Source organism: Hippopotamus amphibius, chromosome 17 (assembly GCF_030028045.1).
Source record: "Hippopotamus amphibius kiboko isolate mHipAmp2 chromosome 17, mHipAmp2.hap2, whole genome shotgun sequence".
Taxonomy (NCBI): Eukaryota; Metazoa; Chordata; class Mammalia; order Artiodactyla; family Hippopotamidae; genus Hippopotamus; species Hippopotamus amphibius.
In genome coordinates this window covers 15868812-15879945 of record NC_080202.1, presented here as the reverse complement: position 1 = coordinate 15879945, position 11134 = coordinate 15868812, and positions in this window count along the sequence as shown.

Below are 11134 nucleotides of genomic sequence, written 5' to 3'. Positions count from 1 at the left end.
GGGCTGTCTCCTGAACGGCTGTTTTCCCATCCTTCTGCCTCTTTCGAGCCTTGAGGGGAGCTAGGATGGGGGTCCTTCTCCCTTTCTGCTGGTCACATGGAGACTCCGCCCCTTACCTGGCAGCCAGCGTGGGATTAGGGGACACAATTCCAGTCCTTGGGCCAAGCCTTGTACACTAACAGCTTTTGCTTCAGACTAGGAGATTCATGCTTTCATGAGACTGCAGTGGGCTGGTCTGGCCCCTTACCCTTCCAAAGTCTGACTCCAGTTCCTGCCACTGCAGCTTTAAACCTTTGACCCTTATTTTGGCCTTCTTTGGATGAAGGCCTTAAACCACATGCTGAGTGATGAAATTAGGGACTGTCAGGTCTGCAGGATTCCTTCAAAACCATGAAGTTCAAGTCCCTCCTTTACATAGGAGAGGAAACTGAGGCCCAGAGGAGGGGATGGTACCATGCAAAGCCTCAGGGTTACCTCCACCTCTCAGCATCAGGGAACCCATGACCCTATGAGGAATAGGAAGGCAGCAGCAGGTACCCACAGATACACAGACATAAACACTCACACACAGACACAGCACACATACATGATGCCCCATAGACACACAACACATGGAGACACACATCAAAAAAACGAAAACAAAAAACAAATGGACTCAGCTAGTAAAATTACTCTTAATTTCCTCTTGGTTGTTTTACTAAGTTTCATGAAGTTGGGAGTTTTGTACAAAGATAAAGGAAGGCCAAAAAATATGCTCATTCAATGTCTCACTCACAGCAGTTAGCAACAAAACTCATCTTGGAACCAAGGACTTTAAGAAGTTCCGGGGGAACTTCGCTCGTGGTCCAGTGACTAAGACTCTGTGCTCCCAATGCAGAGGGCCCAGGTTCGATCTCTGGTCAAGTAACTAGATCCCACATGCCACAACTAAGAGTTTGCCTGCCACTACTAAAGATCCTGCATGCCACATCGAAAATCCCAAGTGCCGCAACTAAGACCCGGTGCAGCCAAATAAATAAATATTAAAAAAAAAAAAAAGCAGGGGCTTCCCTGGTGGCACTGTGGTTATGAATCTGCCTGCCAATGCAGGGGACACAGATTCGAGCCCTGGTCTGGGAAGATCCCACATGCCACAGAGCAACTAAGCCCATGTGCCACAACTACCGAGCCTGTGCTCTAGAGCCCTCGAGCCACAACTACTGAGCCCACGTGCCGCAACTACTGAAGCCTGTGCACCCTAGGGCCTGTGCTCTGCAACAAGGGAAGCCACCTCAATGAGAAACCCGTGCACCACAAGGAAGGGTAGCCCCCGCTTGCCACAACTAGAGGAAGCCTGTGTGCAGCAACAAAGACCCAACACAGCTAAAAATAAAATATTTTTTTTTAAAGGAAGAAGTTCTGGGAAGTTCTTGCTCTCCTGTTTTTCTTTAGATACAGGGGACCCAAAGTAAGAGCCTGGTGTGGTTCTCGGAGCTTAACAGGTGTGAAAAAGAAAAGCTGGAAATCTGAACTAACCCTTACTCTCCATGTGGTAGACTGGGGCTTGCGACTGGGGGCTTTGTTGGAGATTAATGCTAGTGATCACCTTTTCTCCCAGCCTGGTTTTGTCTTGTCTGGCCTGTGAAGCTTCTCCTAACCCTCTCTGACACTTGCCCCTGTGTCCAGGCTTGGACCTGCTCTGTTTTCCTCATCACGCTGTGAGAATTCACCTGATCCCTTATTTGTCCCCAGTGACTCTGTGAGCAGGCACCTTGTCTGATTCTTCTCTGTGGCCCCAGCACCCTCACGGGCCTTATCCTGGGAGGTGCTCAGAGAAAGCCTTACACAGAACAGATGCCCCGCAGACAGTGACCAGCGTGTGCTCACGTTCTCATCACACTCCCTTACAACCTCTATGCCTGTTGGCCCCACGAGAAAGTGCACGAGTTGAACAATGAACTCAGATCCTGTGGGTCATAGCAATGGCTTCCCTGGGGGCTTTGCCAAGGTCCACCAGTTTCCAAAAGATGACTGCGTGCCAATTTTATGAGAGAAACTGAAGCTCCGGGAGGAAACTCATGGTCCCTGAGTCACACAGGCATCAGGAAAAGAGGAAGGAGTACAACTCTGCTTATCAAACTCCAGATCCCAGACTCCAGGCACAAAGCTGCTGTGAATGAGGTTGATTCTGTGTGTGTCTCCATGAGGCCTTTCAGAGTTTCAGAAGCAATGGAATCAGACCTGAGCTTTGCCACTTACCAGTAGTGTGGTTCTGAGCACACTGCCTGCTTTCTCTCTGAGCGTCAGTCTCCTCGTCTCTAAAATGGGGCTGACTTTCGGAAGACTCAGTGAAAGGGTGTGTGGGAAGCTCCTGAATGGAGTCAGGATTCCCTCTTTGCTTCCGCTTCCTTAGGTCCTCCCACCCGCCCCACCCCTTTTTAAGCCTCTTCCACACCTGCTCTTGGCCAACTCCAACCCAGCAACAATCCCCTCTCCATTCTCTGATGTCCTGCGGCTCACAAGCCAGGCCCTCCCGTGGAGCTCACACACCCTGGAGTCACAGGCCAGGCTGTCTGCGGCTTGAACCAGAGCCTCAGCCTGCACGGTTCAGGGATCGTGCCTTAGAGTTCTTGCTTTTCTTCCAGACCACCAGCCCAGGACGAACTCAGAGCCAGAAGGGAAGAGCATGGCTTTGGATCTGTCAGAGCCTGGATTCCATCACAGCCTACCGAGTGGGCCTGGGCCCTGCCCCACTCTTGGAGCCTTGGCTTCCTTAGTAAAATGGGCTTAAAATGCTGTCTTTTTCATGACTGTGGTACAGATGAAATGAGACAGCAGAGGTGAAAATTTCTAACCTGGAGCCTGGCTCACGCTGTAACAAGAGCTCAGCAAATGCCAGGCTCCTTCCCTTCTGGCTTTGCCACAGGCTTTTCCTATTCGTCCTCCCCAGGAGTCACGTGCTCACTCACATGCGTGCCAGGTGTGCATGGGAGCACACACCTGCCCAGGCTCATATTGAGGCAGAAATAGAAACTTTCCAACCCACACCCCCCAGCTCTGTTCATCAGCTCCCAGTTCCTGTTCTCTCTCTCAGTGGGAGCCCCCACGTCCCCACTGGAGCCGTGCCCGCTCCCGTCTCCCATCCTGAAGGTAGCTGTTAGGTGGGAAGGGATCTCCAGGGAGCCTGGGTGTCCCTCCCTCCTCAAATCCTTCCCGCCATCAGCCACTCTCTCCCTCCCTCCCTCCCTGCCCAGACAACCTGCCTGCTTCACAGCTGCTGTGAAAGAGATAGGAAGCCTGGATTATCAGGCCAGAAGAGGCTCCTCCAGACAGTCCCCTGCCCCCACCCCCACCCCAGGCAAAGGTTCCAGGGCACTTAACCCCCTCTGTGCTGGGCCCTCAGCCCTTCTTGAGGCTGGTTCCAGGCTCTGGGGAGGAGGCCTGGTTCTCCCCACTCTAAGTCCATTGGCTTCAACACAGGTGCTGATGCCTCCGCCTCCCCAGAGATCATTGCCCCTTTCCCCGCTCCATCATCCTCCAAGCCTCTTTCAGAAAGACCCTTGCCTCTTCCCAGGCCCCTCTGGTCGTCTCCTCTGGCTAGCCTCTGTTCCTGACACTGAGGTCCTATTTAGGTCCTAGTGGGGCCACGCAGGCCTCCGTTTCCTGAAAGTCAACAGGAAGTAGTGAAGAGAGCAGGAGCCTCAGAGTCTGGGAGTCTGGCTTCCAGTCCTGGTTCTGGCTCAGACCCTGTGTGACCTCGGGCGCGTTTCTCCACTTCCGTACTCCTCGCTTATTTCATAAAATGGAGGGCAGTAGCTCTCTTCACAGGGTTGACTAAGGGATTAAATGAGAGCAACATAGATTTAGTCATTTTAGTAATCAGTTGGAAAATAAAATTAAAATCTGAAAAAAATAAATGCCTGAAAGAGGGCTGCATAAGCCAGCTACCAAGCAAATCATCCCAGCTCCTACATGCTAAATGCTCACCAAGTGCCATGCTTGATGCAAACATGAGCTATGTCATTTAGTCCTTATAACAACCCCCACAACAGACGGCCCCAGACTCAATCCTTGAACCTCTTCTCTTTACACCTACACTTATTCCTTCACAGATAACGTCTTGTCCCACAGCTTTAAATACTGTCTACAGGGCTTCCCTGGTGGTGCAGTGGTTGAGAATCCGTCTGTCAATGCAGGGGACATGGGTTTGAGTCCTGGGCCGGGAAGATCCCACATGGAGCAACTAAGCCCATGCACCACAACTATTGAGCCCACGTGCCACAACTACAGAAGCCCACATGCCTGGAGCCTGTGTTCCATAACAAGAGAAGCCACCGCAATAAGAAGCCCACACACTGCAATGAAGAGTGGCCCCCACTCTCCGCAACTGGGGAAAGCCCACATGCAGCAACAAAGACCCAATGCAGCCAGTAAATTAAAAATAAAATAAATAAATAAATTAAAAAAAAATACTGTATACATACTGGTGACTCCCTAAATCATGTGTCCAGGCCAAGCCTCTCCCCAAAACTAACTTGTAGAGTGAATCTCCTGCTTGGCGAATTTCTCTAATAGGCACCTTCGACTGAATAGGTCCAAAACCGAGGTCCTGATCCCAGCTCAAATCTGCTCCTTCAACTGTTTTTCGCATTTCAGTGAATAGCAGCTCCGTTCTTCCAGACCAGCCAAAAAACCTTGGAGGCAATTTATTCTTTTTTTTTTTCAACCTTCAAAAATACTTTATTAAGGTATAATTGACCATAAAATGCACATATTAAAAATGCACCATTTGATTAAGCTTGGACATACATCTGTACACATTGAGACAATATATTCTTGAATTAACTTTTTATTGAAGTACATATATATATATATTCAAAAATAGGGAATTCCCTGGCGGTCCAGTGGTTAGGACTCTGTGCTTCTACTGCAGGGGGCCTGGTTTTGATCCCTGGTTGGGGAACTAAGATCCCACAAGCTGCGTGGTACCAAAAACCACCCCCCAAAAACCAACAAAAACCTCATAAGTGAGTTATCACAAAGTAAACACACCCATGCAACAACCACCAAGGTCAAGAAACAGCACATTTCCAGGAGCCTCCTGAGTCCTCTCTTACTCCCCTCTTTCTCTCCAAAGGTGACTTCTATCCTGACTTCTCATGCCATAGATCAGCTTTGCCTGCTTTTCTGGACGTTATATAATGGAATGATAGACTATGTACTATATATTATTGTAGCTCAACATTATGTTTGCAAAACAGTCAAGTTGTTTTATGTGTCAGTATTTTCGTAACTGCATAGTATTCAATTTCATGAAAATACTACACTTTATTCATTCTACCATTAGTAAACATTTGGATTGTTTGAGTTTGGTGGCCGTTATTCGTAACGCTGCCAATGAATTTTCTTTGTTTCTTTTTCTTTTTTTTTTTTTGACCGTACCGTGCGGCTTGCAAGATCTCAGTTCCCTGACCAGGAATTGAACCCAGGCCAAGGCAGTAAAAGTCCAGAATCCTAACCACAAGGCCACTAGGGAACTCCCAATAATTCTTGTACACACATGTGTGTATTTCTGCTGGGAGTGGAATGGTTGGGTCAAAGGCATGTTTATGTTCAGGCGTAGGTACAATATTCTGTCAAATAGGTTTTCAAAGTGGTTGTATTGATGTACATTTCTTCCAGCTGTGTGTGAAATTTCCAATTGCTCTCCATCCTCGCCTACACTTGGTATTGTGACTCTTTTCCATTTTAGTCTCTCTGGTGGATGCACAGTGATATCTGTTCTGGTCTGAATTTGCACTTTCCTGATGACTAATGAAGTAATGCATGCTATTCCCATTATCCATTATCGTGTAACAAATCACCTCCAAACCTAGAAGCTTAAACAACACTTCTTTTCCTACCTTGCACAGTTTCGGAAGTCAGGATTTCAGGAGGTCCTCTGGGCAGAACTGACTTGGGGTTTCTCCTGCAGAAGAAGTCAGGTGGGGGCTGGCCAGGCATCCCTCTCTCTTCATGTAGCTCAGGGCCTATTCATGTGGTCTGCCTGCTTGGGCTTCCTCACAGCACAGTCAGACTGCTTACATAGTGGCTGAAGCCTTAAAGACAGAAGATTCCAGCAAATAAAGTGAAAGATGCATTGTCTTTTATGAGCTAGACTTGGAAGTCATATAGTATCACTTCTGCCATATTCTAAATAGTCACAGAAGTCCATTCAGTTTCAAGGGAAGGGGGCATCGGCTCCCCCTCTAATTGGAAGGACTATAAGAGGAGCATGTAGAATGGAAAATATTGTTGCCACTATCTTTGCCATTCTGTGTGGTGCTTGACCCATCATTTCTCTTTTTCTTTTCTTTTTTTTTAATTTATTTATTTATTGGATTTTTTTTTTTTATTGGCTGTGTTGGGTCTTCGTTGCTGCACACGGGCTTCCTCTAGTTGCTGCGAGCAGGGGCTACTCTTCATTGTGGTGTACAGGCTTCTCATTGCAGTGGCTTCTCTTGTTGCAGAGCACAGGCTCTAGGTGTGTGGGCTTCACTAGCTGCAGCACATGGGCTCAACAGCTGTGGCTCACAGGCTCTAGAGCACAGGCTCAATAGTTGTGACGCATGGGCTTAGTTGCTGTGCAGCATGTGGTATCTTCCTGGGGCAGGACTCGAACCCGTGTCCCCTGCATTGGCAGGCGGATTCTCAACCACTGTGCTACCTAGGAAGTCCTCTCTTTTTCCGATGGGTTATCTTTTTCCTTCTTGATTTGCAAGTATATTCTGGGTGCTAGTTTTTCCCCCAGATGTATGTACTGTAACTATCTTTTTCCATTATTCTGAGGCTTGCCTTCTCATACTCTCAGTGGGTCTGTGTGTGTGAGTATGTGTCTGTGTTTGTTAATTGAAATTGTTATTGAAACAATTGTAGATTCACATGCAGTTGTAATAAATGATACGTAGAGATCCCTGTCACACTTTGCCCAGTTTCTCCACTGGTGACGTCTTGCAAAACTGCAGAATAATATCATAACCACAGCCAAATATCACAGGATGTTGACATTGATATCATTGACCCATTTTATTCAGATGTCCTGTTTTGCTTGTGCGCACTTATGTGTGTATTAAGTTCTACACAATTTTATCACCTGTGTATGTACATGTATCCACCACCATGGTAAAGTTACTGAGCAGTTCTAGTGCAAGGATCCCTAATGTTTACAGCCACACCCACCCCTGCCCTACTGCTGGCAGCCACTAATCTCTTCTTCATTTCATTTCAAAGATGTTATATACACCTCACACCCACTAGGATGGCTAATACCCCCACTCCCCCCAAAAAAGGAAAGAACGAAAGAACGTGTTGGTAAGAATGTGGAGAAATTGGAACACTTGTACACTGTTGGTAGGTGGTGCACATGTAAAATGGTGCAGTGGCTCTAGAAAAGAATATAGTTCCTCAAAAAATTACAGATAGGGACTTCCCTGGTGGTGCAGTGGTTAAGAATCAGCCTGCCAATACAGGGGACACAGGTTCGATCCCTGTTCCAGGAAGATCCCATATACTGCGGAACAACTAAGCCCGTGTGCCACAGCTACTGAGCCAGTGCTCTAGAGCCCGCAAGCCACAACTATTGAGCCCATGTGCCACAACTACTGAAGACCACGCGCCTAGAGCCTGTGCTCTGCAACAAGAGAAGCCACCACAATGAGAAGCCCACGCACCGCAATAAAAAGTAGCCCCCCCTCCCAGTGCTCTGCAACTAGAGGAAGCCCATGTGCAGCAATGAAGACCCAATGCAGCCAATAAATGAATAAATTTATTTAAAAAATTACAAATAGAAATACTCAGCAATACCACTTCTGGCTATACACCCAAAAGAATTAAAAGCAGAGTCTTTTTTAAAAAAATATTTATTTATTTCTTTATTCATTTATTTTTGCCTGCGTTGGGTCTTCGTTGCTGCACATGGGCTTTCTCTAGTTCTGGAAAGCGGGGCTACTCATCCTTGCAGTGCACTGGCCTCTCAGTATGGTGGCTTCTCTTGTTGCAGAGCATGGGCTCTAGGCATGCGAGCTCGGTTGCTCCTCGGCATATGGTATCTTCCCGCACCAGGGATTGAACCTGTGTCCCCCGCATTGACAGGCGGATTCTTAACCACTGGCCACCAGGGAAGTCCCCGAGGCAGAGTCTTGAAGAGATATTTGTACACCCATGTTCATAGCAGCATTGTTCACAATAACTAAAACATGGAAGCAATCCAAGTGTCTATCAACAGATGAATGGATAAGCAAAATGTGGCATATACATACAATGGGATATTATTCCCCTTTAAAAAGGAAGGAAATCATGACGTATGCTACAACATGGATGAAACTGGAGGATATTATGCTAAGTGAAAGAAGCCAGTCACAAAAAGACAAATGTTGTATGATTTCACTTATGTGATATATATATAGCTGTCAAATTCATAGAGACAGAAAGTAAGTTGATGGTTGCCAGGGGCTGGGGGCAGGGAATAATGGGACGTTACTGTTACATGGGTATAGAGGTTCAGTTTTACAAAATGCAAAGAGTTCTGGAAGATGGATGGTGGTGATAGTTACATAATAACGTAAATGTACTTAATACCACTGAACTGTATGCTTAAAAAAGATTAAGATGGTAAATTTATGTTATGTGTGCTTTACCACAATTAAAAATAAAAGTTATAGAGTTGGAAGCATGTATGTAGTATGTGACATTTTGGGATTGGCCTTTTTTGTTCAGTGTAATTCCCTGGAGATTAGTATGTCTTTTGATAAACAGATGTTAATTTTTATGTTAATTTATAAATCTTTTCTTTTACAGTCACTGATTTTTACACTGTTTTTAAAAATCTTTAATTACCCTAAGGTCATGAAGATAGTCTGTTATTTTCTATATGTTTTACTATTTTACTTTTCACATTTAGATCCATAATCCATCTGGAACTGATTTCATGTAGAATGTTAGGTTCAAGGTCAAGAACCATTCCCCCCCCCCCCCAGATATCCAGTATCTTTTATTGAAAAGACTGTCCTTTCCCCACAGCTCTGCATTGCCACTCTTGTCATAAAACAAGTGTGGATCTATTTCTGGACTTTTTATTCTATTCCATTGATCTACAATGTGCTAGTGTCACACTGTCTTAATTAGTCTTGACATCTGATATTCAAATCCTCCGACTTTCTCTTTTTCAAGCTTGTCTTGCTTTTTCTTGGTCCTTTGGCAATTCCCCATAACTTTCAAAATTTGTCAGTTAAAAATCTCTTGGTATTTTGATTGGGATTATATTGAACCTATAGACCAATTGGGGAGGAATGCTATCTTTGCAATACTGAGTCTTTAAATTCATGGACGTGGCATATTGAGGGCATTTCCCCCCGTTTTTCTCTTACACCGTCAGCAACTCTGGTTACTTCAAAATAGATCCAGAATCTGAGTGCTTCTCACCACACCCATTGGTCCAAATCACCATCACATTTCACCTGTGTTACTGCAGTACTGGTAAGAAGCAACCGTCCCTCTCCATTCCATTGTCAGCAGAGCAGAGTGATGTTCCTATTGTTCTACTATTGATTTGTGGGAGTTCTTTTTAAATGAGATGCAAGCCCTTTGTTAGAAACACATACTGTACATGTTTTTTCTGACTATGCTTGCTTATTCTAGTCTATTATTCTATTCTATTCTATTCTATTCTATTCTATTCTATTCTATTCTAATTTTCTATTCTATTTCCTATTCTACGTTCTATTCTATTCTATTCATTTCCATTCTATTCTTCTATTCTATTCTAAATTATTCTATTCTATTCTTCTACTCTCTTCTATAAAATTTTGGCTGTGCTGTGCAGCATGCGGGATCTAGTTCCCCAACCAGGGATCAAACCCGCGCCACCTGCATTGGGAGTGCAGAGTCTTAACCACTGGACCACCAGGGAAGTCCTGCCTTTTCATTTTAAGTTTATTTTTGATGAACAGAGACTTACTTTGATGGTCCAATTTACTAATTTTTTCTTTATGGCTAATGATTTTTTTTCCCTCATTTTTGTCCTAAGAAATCTTGCCTATGTCAAGGTCATAAAAAATTTCCCTCTTGTTTTATAAGCTTTATGTTTTTTTTCCATTAGATCTATGATCCATCTCAAACTAGTTTCTGTATATGAAATGAGGTAGGGGTTGTGATAATTTTTTTTCTCTCATTTAGACGCAGTTGTTCCAGCACCATTTTTGGAAAAGATTTTCCTATCTCCCTTGAATTGTCTCAGTTCCTAGAATGATTTTTACATGTGTCAGATCATATCACTTCTCCTTTGAAGCCCTTCAGTGGTTTCCCATCTCCGAGTAAAGGCCAAAATACACCCCATTAAGATTCCACGTGAACCAGAAACAGGTTTCCATCCTGACATCATCAGCTAGCACTCTTCACTGCTCATTCATTCACTCACTTCCAAACACACTGACCTCCTTGCTGTTTTTTTTTTTTGTTTGTTTGTTTTTTAAATTCCCCAACCAGGGATTGAACCCATGCCCCTTGAAGCAGAAGTGCAGAGCCCTAACCACTGGACCACCAGGGAAACCCCTGTTTTTTAATCATGTCAGACACACTTCCCCCTTGGGAGCTCTGGACAGAAAGCTCTTCTCTGATAGCCCCATGGCTTGTTCCTTTCCTTTCCTCAGCGCTACTTTCTCAATGAGGTCTTCCTCACCCTGAAATTTCAACATCCTCCCAAACTTCCTATTCCTTTCCCTGTTTATTTTCCTCCTTAGCCTATACCATTATCTAAAATACTGTATATTTAATTTTTTGTATTTTGTTCCCCCCACCTGAATGTAAGCTCTAAAAGGTAGAGCTTTTTGTTCATGGCATCTAGGACAACTCCTGGCATACAGGAAGCATTAAATTTGTAAAATGAATACAATTACCGAAGCCCAGAAAGATGAAGTTACTTGCCCAAGATTGCACAGGGGATAAACAACAGAACTAAAATTTAAACCCAAGCAGTCTGACTCCAGAGTTCATGCTCTGGAGAAAACAGTCTCCATTACTGAGTGGGGCTCAGGATGGGCACAGAAGTGCCGTGAACCTGGCAGCCCCTTCCATCTTGCGTCTGCAGTGGAGCCAGGTCTCTCAGGGCTCAGGTCTGCCT